Below are 14,823 nucleotides of genomic sequence, written 5' to 3'. Positions count from 1 at the left end.
AGCCCCTGCACATGTGATAGCCGTCTGCTGGTCTAAGGTCACCCCCGTCCGTGACAGATTGTGGGCAGCGGCTAAGGGATCCTGACAGTCACGGAGTGAATCGTGACAGCTGCTTACAAGGAGGACAGCTGCCGGAATACTCACTGCTCTCCTTGCCCGGTACTATAGGAGTGGAGAAAAGTGAGTATTAATTTCACTTTAACAGCAAGTCATGTTAAAAGCAGCCGCCGGCTTCCTGCTGCTGGTCGATCACGTGTGCCTGCTGCTAAAGGAAATGAATATTCACTGCTCTCCACTCCCATGAGTGTAGAGAGGAGTGACTATTCATTCTCTTTAATATTGGGCACACCTGATCACCCAGCTGCTGCAGGAACAGGCGGCTGCAGCTAACACTGCCCGCTATTAAAGAGAATGAATATTCACTGCTCTCCACATCCATGGGAGTGGAAAGCAGTGAATATTCATTTTCCTTTAGCAGGGGGCACAGATGTTAGAAGAAGCTTCTGCCTTCTGTGACCCGCTGCTCCGCCGCTGCTGCTCACCCACCTCCCCATCCACAGCAGGTACATCTGGACTATAAGATGCACTCATTTTTCTCCAAATTTTGGGAGGAAAAAATATGATATGTTTCAAAACAATTGTTTTGTGTACTCCACCTCCTGTGAACATTGTGCTAACCTGCTTCTTTCTTTGCTGACTTCACTGCTTCTGTCCAGGTGCTCCCTAGATTCCTGAGCGTACCACAGGACAATAGACAAGCAGCTTGGTGAAAAGGCAACAACTGTTGGCGCATTTATTAGAAAATGGAAGAAACACAACATAACTGTTAATCTTCCATGGTCTGGAGCTCCATGCAAGAGCTCACCTCATGGGGGAAGGATGATACTGAGAAAGGTCAGGAATCTGCGCACAACTACACGGGAGGACCTGTTCAATGACCTAAAGAGAGCTGGGACCACAGTTTCAAACATTACCGTAACACACTATATCGTAATGGATTAAAATCCTGAAAGGCACGCAAGGTACCCTGCTCACGCCACCACATGTTTTCAGGCCCACTTGAGGTTCACCAATGACCATATGGATGATCAAGAGGAGGCATGGTCAGGTGAGACCAAAATAGAACTTTTTGGTATCAACTCCACTCAAAGGATGAGTATAACACCAAGAACATTGTCCTAACCTTCATGGCGGCAGAAACATCATACATCGGGGGTGCTTTTCTGCAAAGGGTATAGGATGACTGCACAGTATTGAAGGGAGGATGTATAGGGTCATATATCTCAAGATTTTGGCCAACAACCTCCTTCCCTCAGTAAGAGCATTGAAGATGGGTCATGGCTGGGTCTTCCAGCATGATAATGACCTGAAACACAAAGCAAGGGCAACTAAGAAATGGCTCCATAAGAAGCATTTCAAGGTCCTGGAGTGGCCTAGCCAGTCGCCAGACCTGAACCCAATAGAAAATATTTGGAAGGATCTGAGACTTAATGTTGTCCAGTGACAGCCTGAAACCTGAAAGATCTGGAGAAGATCTGTATGGAAGAGTGGGCCAAAAGCCCTGCTGCAGTGTGTTAAAACATTATCAAGAATTACAGGAAACACCTGAATTTTTTAATTGCAAACAAAGGTTTCTGTATCAAATATTAAGTTCTGTTTTCCTATTGTATCAAATACTTATTTCATGTAAGAAAATACAAATTAAGTATGTAAAAATCAATGTGATGTGATTTTCTGGATTTTTTTTTAGATTCTGTCTCTGTTAGTTGAAGAGTACCTACAATAAAAATTACAGACCTCTATATTCTTTGTAGTTGGGAAAACTTGCTAAATAGGCAGTGTATCTGTGACAATGCAGCATTTTATCTTAACCAGATGTCTATTTTCAGTAAGCCAGGAGGAATAGACTGTTATCTAGATATTAACTCTTCATTTTATGCGTTTGTTCTTCAGTTGGTCAAGAACCATACACTGTTGTCATATGAGTCTAAGGGTACCGTCACACATTGAAATTTTCATCGCTGCGACGGCACGATTCGTGACGTCGCAGCGTCGTATGATCATCGCTCCAGCGTCGTAGACTGCGGTTACACGTTGCAATCACGGCGCTGGAGCGATGCCGAAGTCCCCGGGTAACCAGGGTAAACATCGGGTAACTAAGCGCAGGGCCGCGCTTAGTAACCCGATGTTTACCCTGGTTACCAGCGTAAACGTAAAAAAACAAACAGTACATACTCACCCGTCGGTGTCCTTCAGGTCCCTTGCCGTCTGCTTCCTGCTCTGAGTGCAGCCGTACAGTGAGAGCAGAGCGCAGCACCGCTGTGATCTGCTCTCACTTTCCGGCCGGCACTCAGAGCAGGAAGCAGACGGCAAGGGACCTGAAGGACACCGACGGGTGAGTATGTACGGTTTGTTTTTTTACGTTTACGCTTGTAACCAGGGTAAACATCGGGTTACTAAGCACGGCCCTGCGCTTAGTTACCCGATGTTTACCCTGGTTACAAGCGAAGACATCGCTGGATCGCTGTCACACACAACGATCCAGCGATGTCAGCGGGTGATCAAGCGACGAAAGAAAGTTCCAAACGATCTGCTACGACGTACGATTCTCAGCAGGGTGTCTGATCGCAGTAGCGTGTCAGACACAGCGATATCGTAACGATATCGCTAGAACGTCACGAATCGTAACGTCGTAGCGATGGAAATTTCAATGTGTGACGGTACCCTTAAACGTTGATTTTTGATATTTTTGAATGGCTAATGTTTACCTCTTCAGTCAGCTCCTGCAACTTATTATCTGCTATCTTTGCAACAAGGTGATGCAGGGTCATTGAACAATGGATGTTTCCTTGATATGTTGAATGACCATTGTGTGGGTCCTGTGGCTTATTGACTTGCAAAACATAGGAGTAAAAACTATGCAAATTGATTAAATAGACAAACAATGCAAGTTAACCTCATCATATCTTCCTCTTGACCTCTGGATGCTGGATTGAAGGACAACAGTTGTGAGCTATATAAGTGGGATATGCCTTTAACAATATATATCCAGACATCCAAGTCAGTCCAGAGATTCAAAGAACCAGAGACTCCTTACAAAACCACAGCCAGGAACACTCTACAGGATAGCTGTCAGATCATGGCTCCATCATGAGGGACACAAATTTGACATTCTTCAGGATGCCAGCTTAGGAGACCACTGCCCCAGCTAAAAGAATATAGATCTGCTCTATTGACCATCACTGAACCATGGATACATTTGGGGTAGTCAGGATTTGGACCCATCGGTCACCTTAGCCCAATGGATATGTTTGGAAAAGCAAGGAATGGGACCCACTGGTCACCTGGCTCCATGGAAATGTTTGGAGAAGCCAGGTTGTGACCCTCTGGTCACCTGGTCTGGTCTTGTACCTCAATGGATGTCATCTTCCTAACCTTGTTGTTACCTCCTCTATGTGTGCCACAGGTGAGGGTAGTTGACACTAGAAGCTCTGAAGGCACAGCTGCTCTTATGCTTGTGAGTCAGCGGAAGGGTGTAAAATTGCACCATCTTAGGCAATTTGCTGTGGGCTGTTCTACAGTGGGGGAAATAAGCATCTGATCCCTTGCTCTAAGGCTGCCATCACACTAGCAGTATTTGGTCAGTATTTTACATCAGTATTTGTAAGCCATAACCAGGAGTGGAACAATTAGAGGAAAAGTATAATATAAACATATGCACCACTTCTGCATTTATCACCCACTCCTGGTTTTGGCTTACAAATACTGATGTAAAATACTGACCAAATACTGATAGTGTGACAGCAGCCTAGTTTTGTAAGTTTGATCACTGACAAAGACATGAACAGTCTATAATTTTAACGGTAGGTTAATTTTAACATTAAGAGATAGAATATCAAAGAAAATCCAAAAAATCACATAGTATAAATCATATAAGTTTATTTGCATTTTGCAGGGAGAAATAAGTATTTGATCCCTCTGGCAAACAAGAGGCAAGCACAGCAGTCAGTCGTTTATTGTACTAGTACTTGTTGATGAGGTTTGCTCACATGTCAGGAAGAATTTTGGTCCACTACTCTCTGAAGAACATCTCAAGCAACTCGGAGCTTTAACTCCCTCCATAAGTTTTCTATGGCATTAAGGTCGGGAGATTGACTAGGCCACTCCATGACCTTAATGTGCTTCCTTTAAAACCATGCTTTGGGTTATTGTCTTGCTTTTAACCCCTTTCTGACATTGGACGTACTATCCCGTCGAGGTGGGGTGGGCCCGTATGACCACCGACGGGATAGTACGTCCAGCGCGATCGGCGGCGCTCACGGGGGGAGGCGGCCGATCGCGGCCGGGTGTCAGCTGATTATCACAGCTGACATCCGGCACTATGTGCCAGGAGCGGTCACGGACCGCCCCCAGCACATTTACCCCCGGCACACTGCAATCAAACATGATCGCAGTGTGCCGGCGGTACAGGGAAGCATCGCGCAGGGAGGGGGCTTCCCTGAGACCCCCGGAGCAACGCGATGTGATCGTGTTGCTGCGAGGGTCTCTTACCTCCTCCTCGCTGCAGGTGCCTGAATCCAAGATGGCCACGGCATCCGGGTCCTGCAGGGAGGGAGGTGGCTTACCGAGTGCCTGCTCAGAGCAGGCGCTTGGTAAGCCTGCAGCGCTGTAAGTCAGATCGGTGATCTGACAGAGTGCTGTGCAAACTGTCAGATCACCGATCTGTGATGTCCCCCCCTGGGACAAAGCAAAAAAGTTAAAAAAAAAATTTCCACATAAGTGAAAAAAAAAAAAAAAATTCCTAAATAAAGAAAAAAAATATATATATTATTCCCATAAATACATTTCTTTATCTAAAAAAAACCCCAAAACAATAAAAGTACACATATTTAGTATCGCCGCGTCCGTAACGACCCCACCTATAAAACTATATCACTAGTTAACCCCTTCAGTGAACACCGTAGGGGAAAAAAAAAAAAAAACGAGGCAAAAAACAACGCTTTATTATCATACCGCCGAACAAAAAGTGGAATAACAAGCGATTAAAAAGACGGATATAAATAACCATGGTACCGCTGAAAACGTCATCTTATCCCGCAAAAAAACGAGCCACCATGCAGCATCATCAAAGAAAAAAGAAAAAAGTTATAGTCCTCAGAATAAAGCGATGCCAAAATAATTATTTATTCTATAAAATAGTTTTTATCGCATAAAAGCGCCAAAACATAAAAGAATGCTATAAATGAGGTATCGCTGTAATCGTACTGACCCGAAGAATAAAACTGCTTTATCAATTTTACCAAACGTGGAACGGTATAAACGCCTCCCCCAAAAGAAATTCATGAATAGCTGGTTTTTGGTCATTCTGCCTCACAAAAATCGGAATAAAAAGTGATCAAAAACTTTCACGTGTCCGAAAATGTTACCAATAAAAACGTCAACTCGTCCCGCAAAAAACAAGACCTCACATGACTCTGTGGACCAAAATATGGAAAAATTATAGGTCTCAAAATGTGGAGACGCAAAAACTTTTTTGCTATAAAAAGCGTCTTTTAGTGTGTGACGGCTGGCAATCATAAAAATCCGCTATAAAAAATGCTATAAAAGTAAATCAAACCCCCATTCATCAACCCCTTAGTTAGGGAAAAATAATAAAATTAAAAAAATTATTTATTTCCATTTTCCCATTAGGGTTAGGGTTAGGGCTAGGGTTAGGGTTAGGGCTAGGGTTAGGGCTAGGGTTGGGGCTAGGGTTAGGGGGTTAGGGTTAGGGTTAGGATTAGGGTTAGGGCTAGGGTTAAGGCTAGGGTTAGGGCTAGGGTTACGGCTAGGGTTAGGGCTAGGGTTAGGGTTAGGGCTGGGGTTAGGGTTGGGGCTAGGGTTGGAGCTAAAGTTAGGGTTAGGGTTGGGGCTAAAGTTAGGGTTAGGGTTGGGGCTAAAGTTAGGGTTAGGGTTTAGATTACATTTACGGTTGGGATTAGGGTTGGGATTAGAGTTAGGGGTGTGTCAGGGTTAGGGGTGTGGTTAGGGTTACTGTTGGGATTAGGGTTAGGGGTGTGTTTGGATTAGGGTTTCAGTTAGAATTGGGGAGTTTCCACTGTTTAGGCACATCAGGGGCTCTCCAAATGCGACATGGCGTCCGATCTCAATTCCAGCCAATTCTGCATTGAAAAAGTAAAACAGTGCTCCTTCCGTTCCGAGCTTTACCGTGTGCCCAAACAGGGGTTTACCCCAACATATGGGGCATCAGCGTACTTGGGACAAATTGGACAACAACTTTTGGGGTCCAAGTTCTCTTGTTACCCTTGGGAAAATATAAATTTGGGGGGCTAAATATCATTTCTGTGGGAAAAAAAAAGATTGTTTATTTTCACGGCTCTGCCTTGTAAACTGTAGTGAAACACCTGGGGGTTCAAAGTTCTCACAACACATCTAGATAAGTTCCTTGGGAGGTCTAGTTTCCAATATGGGGTCACTTTTGGGTGTTTCTACTGTTTGGGTACATCAGGGGCTCTGCAAATGCAACGTGATGCCTGCAGACCAATCCATCTAAGTCTGCATTCCAAATGGCACTCCTTCCCTTCCGAGCTCTGCCATGCACCCAAACAGTGGTTCCCCCCCACATATGGGGTATCAGCGTACTCAGGACAAATTGGACAACACTTTTTGGGGTCCAATTTATCCTGTTACCCTTGTGAAAATACAAAACTGGGGGCTAAAAAATCATTTTTGTGAAAAAAGAATTTTTATTTTCACGGCTCTGCATTATAACCTGTAGTGAAACACTTGAGGGATCAAAGCTCTCAAAACACATCTAGATAAGTTCCTTAGGGGGTCTACTTTCCAAAATGGTGTCACTTGTGGGGGGTTTAATGTTTAGGCACATCAGGGGCTCTCCCAATTTTGCATTGAAAAGTCAAATGGCGCTCCTTCCCTTCCGAGCTTTGCCATGCACCCAAACAGTCGTTTACCCCCACATATGGGGTATCGGCGTACTCAGGACAAATTGCACAACAACTTTTGTGGTCTAATTTCTTCTCTTACCCTTGGGAAAATAAAAAATTGGGGGCGAAAAAATAATTTTTGTGAAAAAATATGATATTTTATTTTTACGGCTCTGCATTATAAACTTCTGTGAAGCACTTGGTGGGTCAAAATGCTCACCACACATCTAGATAAGTTCCTTAAGGGGTCTACTTTCCAAAATGGTGTCACTTGTGGGGGGTTTCAATGTTTAGGCACATCAGGGGCTCTCCAAACGCAACATGGCGTTCCATCTCAATTCCAGTCAATTTTGCATTGAAAAGTGAAATGGCGCTCCTTCCCTTCCGAGCTCTGCGGTGCACCCAAACAGTGGTTTACGCCCACATATGGGGTATCAGCGTACTCAGGACAAATTGTACAACAACGTTTGGGGTCCATTTTCTCCTGTTACCCTTGGTAAAATAAAACAAATTGGAGCTGAAATAAATTTTGTGTGAAAAAAAGTTAAATGTTAATTTTTATTTAAACATTCCAAAAATTCCTGTGAAACACCTGAAGGGTTAATAAACTTCTTGAATGTGGTTTTGAGCACCTTGAGGGGTGCAGTTTTTAGAATGGTGTCACACTTGGGTATTTTCTATCATATAGACCCCTCAAAATGACTTCAAATGAGATGTGGTCCCTAAAAAAAAATGGTGTTGTAAAAATGAGAAATTGCTGGTCAATTTTAACCCTTATAACTCCCTAACAAAAAAAAATTTTGGTTCCTAAATTGTGCTGATGTAAAGTAGACATGTGGGAAATGTTACATATTAAGTATTTTGTGTGACATATCTCTGTGATTTAAGGGCATAAAAATTCAAAGTTGGAAAATTGCGAAATTTTCAAAATTTTCGCCAAATTTCCATTTTTTTCACAAATAAACGCAAGTTATATCGAAGAAATTTTACCACTATCATGAAGTACAATATGTCACGAGAAAACAATGTCAGAATCGCCAAGATCCGTTGAAGCGTTCCAGAGTTATAACCTCATAAAGGGACAGTGGTCAGAATTGTAAAAATTGGCCCGGTCATTAACGTGCAAACCACCCTTGGGGGTGAAGGGGTTAATGTCCTTGCGGAGGGAAGGAGGTTGTCAGTCAGGATTTTACAGTACATGGTGTTATGGTTGGCAGATTGCACTAAATAAAATATAAAAATCGCAACTCGGGGTCCACCGTGCAGAGGCGAACCCTGCTGGTAGTGTGAATAATGATGGAACACAACAGCAAGCGCTACCTTGAACACTCTGAGTTAACATTAGTGATGAGTAGTGTTGAGCGATACCGTCCGATACTTGAAAGTATCGGTATCGGAAAGTATCGGCCGATACCGGCAAAGTATCGGATCCAATCCGATACCGATACCCGATACCAATACAAGTCAATGGGACTCAAGTATCGGACGGTATTCCTGATGGTTCCCAGGGTCTGAAGGAGAGGAAACTCTCCTTCAGGCCCTGGGAACCATATAAATGTGTAAAAGAAAGAATTAAAATAAAAAATATCGCTATACTTTACCTCTCCGACGCAGCCGGGACCTCAGCGCAGGAACCGGCAGCGTTGTTTGTTTAAAATTCCCGCTTTTACATGGTTACGCGAACTCCCGGCTTGTGATTGGTCAGGGCGCCCATGTTGCCGGGCCGCGGACCAATCACAGCAAGCCGTGACGAAAATACGTCACGGCTTGCTGTGATTGGTCCGCGTCCCGGCAACATGGCCGCCATTAACCAATCACAAGCCGTGACGTCACGGGAGGCTGGACTTGCGCGCTTTTGAAAAAGCGCGCGTGTCCAGCCTCCAGTGACGTCCCGGCTTATGATTGGTCACGGCGCCATGTTGCCGGGACGCGGACCAATCACAGCAAGCCGTGACGAAAATACGTCACGGCTTGCTGTGATTGGTCCGCGGCCCGGCAACATGGCCGCCATTAACCAATCACAAGCCGTGACGTCACGGGAGGCAGGACAAGCGCGCATTTTAAAATTGCGCGCGTGTCCAGCCTCCCGGCTTGTGATTGGTTGATCGCGGCGCAACCAATCATAAGCCGGGACGTCACTGGAGGCTGGACACGCGCGCTTTTTCAAAAGCGCGCAAGTCCAGCCTCCCGTGACGTCACGGCTTGTGATTGGTTAATGGCGGCCATGTTGCCGGGACGCGGACCAATCACAGCAAGCCGTGACGTATTTTCGTCACGGCTTGCTGTGATTGGTCCGCGGCCCGGCAACATGGGCGCCCTGACCAATCACAAGCCGGGAGTTCGCGTAACCATGTAAAAGCGGGAATTTTAAACAAACAACGCTGCCGGTTCCTGCGCTGAGGTCCCGGCTGCGTCGGACAGGTGAGTATAGCGATATTTTTTATTTTAATTCTCTCTTTTACACATTTTAACAATGTTAAAATGTGTAAAAGAGAGAATTAAAATAAAATGTTGTTCCGATACCCGATACCCGATACCACAAGAGTATCGGAATCCCGGTATCGGAATTCCGATACAGCAAGTATCGGCCGATACCCGATACTTGCAGCATCGGAATGCTCAACACTAGTGATGAGCAAACGTGCCCGCCACTACTCGGTACTCGCCCGAGTATCACTATGCTCGGTGTACAAAGCAAGCACCGAGTATTTCCGGGATTATTCGACAGGAGCTTGGGTCTCCTCCTTTTAATTTTGGTGCTTTTGAGAGGGCCAATCAGCATGCAGGGATTGTCTGCCATGCACTGTAATACCACAGTCATCTTTGTTGTGGTATTACAGTGATTGGCTGGCCTCACAGTGTCATCAGGTCTATAAGAGACCTGGCGCCGTCCTGCTCGGCGCATTCTGCTCCAGACTCAGCTAGTGTAGGGAGAGCTGCTGCTGAGATAGGGTCAGATTCGTTCTTTTAATAGTTAGTGTGGGTCTGCTAGTGTTCAGTCCACAAATCCTGATAAACCAACAGTCCTTTTTAGGGCTAATTCGGGGGTACATAGATCGCAGCGCTAAGTAGGCAGGGGAGTCTATGTGCACATATCCACATCAGTACAAGGCCTGCAGGCCCTGTATGTTAGTAATATACAGTACAGACCAAATGTTTGGACACACCTTCTCATATAAACATTTTTCTGTATTTTCATGACTATGAAAACTGTACATTCACACTGAAGGCATCAAAACTATGAATTAACACATGTGGAATTATATACTTAACAAAAAAGTGTGAAACAACTGAAATTATGTCTTATATTCTAGGTTCTTCAAAGTAGCCACCTTTTGCTTTGATGACCGCTTTGCACACTCTTGTCATTCTCTTGATGAGCTTCAAGAGGTAGTCACCGGGAATGGTTTTCACTTCACAGGTGTGCCCTGTCAGGTTTAATAAGTGGGATTTCTTGCCTTATATATGGTGTTGGGACCATCAGTTGTGTTGTGCAGAAGTCTGGTGGATACACAGCTGATAGTCCTACTGAATAGACTGTTAGAATTTGTATTATGGCAAGAAAAAATCAGCTAAGTAAATAAAAACGAGTGGCCATCATTACTTTAAGAAATGAAGGTCAGTCAGTCCGAAAAATTGGGAAAACTTTGAAAGTGTCCGCAAGTGCAGTGGCAAAAACCATCAAGCGCTACAAAGAAACTGGCTCACATGAGGTCCGCCCCAGGAAAGGAAGACCAAGAGTCACCTCTGCTTCTGAGGATAAGTTTATCCGAGTCACCAGCCTCAGAAATCGCAAGTTAACAGCAGCTCAGATTAGAGACCAGGTCAATGCCACACAGAGTTCTAGCAGCAGACACATCTCTACAACAACTATTAAGAGGAGACTTTGTGCAGCAGGCCTTCATGGTAAAATAGCTGCTAGGAAACCACTGCTACTGACAGGCAACAAGCAGAAGAGACTTATTTGGGCTAAAGAACACAAGGAATGGACATTAGACTAGTGGAAATCTATGCTTTGGTTTGATGAGTCCAAATTTGAGATCTTTGGTTCCAACCACCGTGTCTTTGCGCGACGCAGAAAAGGTGAATGGATGGACTCTACATGCCTGGTTCCCACCGTGAAGCATGGAGGAGGAGGTGTGATGGTGTGGGGGTGCTTTGCTGGTGACACTGTTGGGGATTTATTCAAAATTGAAGGCATGCTGAACCAGCATGGCTACCACAGCATCTTGCAGCAGCATGCTATTCCATCCGGTTTGTGTTTAGTTGGACCATCATTTATTTTTCAACAGGACAATGACCCCAAACACACCTCCAGGCTGTGTAAGGGCTATTTGACCAAGAAGGAGAGTGATGGGGTGCTAAGCCAGATAACCTGGCCTCCACAATCACCAGACCTGAACCCAATAGAGATGGTTTGGGGTGAGCTGGACCGCAGAGTGAAGGCAAAAGGGCCAACAAGTGCTAAGCATCTCTGGGAACTCCTTCAAGATTGTTGGAAGACCATTCCCAGTGACTACCTCTTGAAGCTCATCAAGAGAATGCCAAGAGTGTGCAAAGCAGTCATCAAAGCAAAAGGTGGCTACTTTGAAGAACCTAGAATATAAGACATAATTTCAGTTGTTTCATACTTTTTTGTTAAGTATATAATTCCACGTGTTAATTCATAGTTTTGATGCCTTCAGTGTGAATGTACAATTTTCAGTCATGAAAATACAGAAAAATCTTTAAAACTGTGCCGCTAATTATAGACCTGTCTCTAATCTTCCCTTCATCTCTAAATTCCTCGAACGCCCGGTCCACTCCCGTCTTATCCGCTATCTCACAGATAACTCTCTTCTCGACCCTCTTCAATCTGGTTTCCGCTCTTCACACTCTACTGAAACTGCCCTCACTAGGGTTGAGCGACTTTCATTTTTTTAAGATCGAGTCGGGTTTTGTGAAACCCGACTTAGTCCAGAGTCGAGTCGAGTGAAGTCGGCCGATTATCGCTAAAAGTCGGGGATCGACCGAAACACGAAACCCAATGCAAGTCAATGGGGAAGCATAGCCGGCAGTGAGTGGAGGCCAGGAAAACACCTACAGTGCCCATTTTAATGCCAAAAACATCCATTCTTGTTTTCTGAAGCTTGTCAATCTAAATTAACTTTATAATAACAGTTGGGCACTGGAAATTGGGGGTGATTTGGCAAAAGTTGTGGGGGGTAGGGCTGGTTCAAGGTTTTAGTGGGCACAGGAAACATGGACTACGTCACGGCGGTGGAGCAGTGAGAGGTAAGTATGTCAAGTTTGCAAGTGCTGTGATCCTAAGCAAGCAGGGGGGCCCACTCGTTGGCATTGGCACTGGCACAGGGCCCCTCAAAGTACAGCGGTGTGTTTGCACGGCGGGGGCGCCTCCCACCAGCAGCGACACTTTTGCGTACTCTGAGGGGCCCTGTGCCAGTGACGTCGCCAACGAGTATGCCCCCCCCACCTGATGAAGGAACCTGTACTTTCATCTGCACCTTCCTCTTTGTCCCTGTGTAAGGTGGTATAACATGCGGGAAGGGGAACCTGACTTTCAGCAGGGTCAGATTCTGGCTGTGTAGAGTGCAAGGGGAATGTAGTGGTCTAGGTCAATGTACCAGCAGACTCATGTAGCAGTGGCTGGGCAGTGGGCAGGATGAGGAGGAAACAGATATAGGGCCAAAGAATAAAGTAGGCTAAATGCAGTTCAAAATTGGTAACAGGACTAAACATGCGGCATTGCTTTGTTGAGTGGAGTAGCAAACCCAGGAGCAGCAGACACTGTTTTAAGGGCCCAAACACACTAATAGGCCAAATGCAGTTTAATATCTGATACTATAGGCCGAAAGCCATAAGGTTGAAGCTCAGCTTTTTTTAGTTGAGGACAAACACCAGGTAGGAGCAAACAGAGCTATAAGGCCCCAACCAGCAATTTAAAAAAAAAAAAAAAGAGCCAGAAGGTGGAAACTCAGCTTTGTTCAGTGGAGGACAACACCAGGCAGGGGCAGACACCGTTAGTAGGCCCTAACCACCATTTTGTTTTTTAAAAAACACTTAATGAGAGCCAGAAGGTTGAAGCTCAGCTTTATTCAGTTGAGGGCAACACCAGGGAGGGGCAGACACCGTTAGTAGGCCCTAACCACCATTTTGTTTTTTAAAAAACACTTAATGAGAGCCAGAAGGTTGAAGCTCAGCTGTATTCAGTGGAGGACAACACCAGGCAGGGGCAGACACCGTTAGTAGGCCGTAACCAAAGTTGAAGGCCAAATGCAGTTTAATATCTGATACTATAGGCCGAAAGCCACAAGGTTGAAGCACAGCTTTATTCAGTTGAGGGCAACACCAGGGAGGGGCAGACACCGTTAGTAGGCCGTAACCAAAGTTGAAGGCCAAATGCAGTTTAATATCTGATACTATAGGCCGAAAGCCAGAAGGTTGAAGCACAGCTTTATTCAGTTGAGGGCAACACCAGGGAGGGGCAGACACCGTTAGTAGGCCCTAACCACCAATTTTTAAAAACACAGCACTTAATGAGAGCCAGAAGGTTGAAGCTCAGCTTTATTCAGTTGAGGGCAACACCAGGGAGGGGCAGACACCGTTAGTAGGCCCTAACCACCATTTTGTTTTTTAAAAAACACTTAATGAGAGCCAGAAGGTTGAAGCTCAGCTGTATTCAGTGGAGGACAACACCAGGCAGGGGCAGACACCGTTAGTAGGCCCTAACCACCATTTTTTAAAAACACAGCACTTAATGAGAGCAAGAAGGTTGAAGCTCAGCTGTATTCAGTTGAGGGCAACACCAGGGAGGGGTAGACACCGTTAGTAGGCCCTAACCACCAATTTTTAAAAACACAGCACTTAATGAGAGCCAGAAGGTTGAAGCTCAGCTGTATTCAGTTGAGGACAACACCAGGGAGGGGCAGACACCGTTAGTAGGCCGTAACCAAAGTTGAAGGCCAAATGCAGTTTAATATCTGATACTATAGGCCGAAAGCCAGAAGGTTGAAGCACAGCTTTATTCAGTTGAGGGCAACACCAGGGAGGGGTAGACACCGTTAGTAGTCCGTAACCACCAATTTTTAAAAACACAGCACTTAATGAGAGCCAGAAGGTTGAAGCTCAGCATTATTCAGTTGAGGGCAACACCAGGGAGGGGCAGACACCGTTAGTAGGCCCTAACCACCATTTTGTTTTTTAAAAAACAGTTAATGAGAGCCAGAAGGTTGAAGCTCAGCTGTATTCAGTGGAGGACAACACCAGGCAGGGGCAGACACCGTTAGTAGGCCCTAACCACCATTTTTTAAAAACACAGCACTTAATGAGAGCCAGAAGGTTGAAGCTCAGCTTTATTCAGTTGAGGGCAACACCAGGGAGGGGCAGACACCGTTAGTAGGCCCTAACCACCATTTTGTTTTTTAAAAAACACTTAATGAAAGCCAGAAGGTTGAAGCTCAGCTGTATTCAGTTGAGGACAACACCAGGGAGGGGCAGACACCGTTAGTAGGCCGTAACCAAAGTTGAAGGCCAAATGCAGTTTAATATCTGATACTATAGGCCGAAAGCCAGAAGGTTGAAGCACAGCTTTATTCAGTTGCAGCTTCTTTGCAATAATATAAAGAAGACGCGACAGGACAACACTTCGTGGATGCCATATCTGTGTTTTCAATGGAAAAAAACCTTTCAGTTAACTACTTGCAGGAGAAAGTTTTTGTAGCTGGTGGCCAATTTTGGTACTGTACCAGTTTTTGGTTGTATGTGTTTTTGTTTTTAATGTTAAAATGTATGCATTTGATATCTCTCCAGTATTTTCTTTATTATAAGCAAAATACTTATTTTTATATTTTCTGATGTTTTATACCGGAGTGTTCCTCGG

Source organism: Ranitomeya variabilis, chromosome 5 (genome assembly GCF_051348905.1).
Source record: "Ranitomeya variabilis isolate aRanVar5 chromosome 5, aRanVar5.hap1, whole genome shotgun sequence".
NCBI lineage: Eukaryota > Metazoa > Chordata > Amphibia > Anura > Dendrobatidae > Ranitomeya > Ranitomeya variabilis.
Note: the sequence above shows the minus strand (reverse complement) of the source record.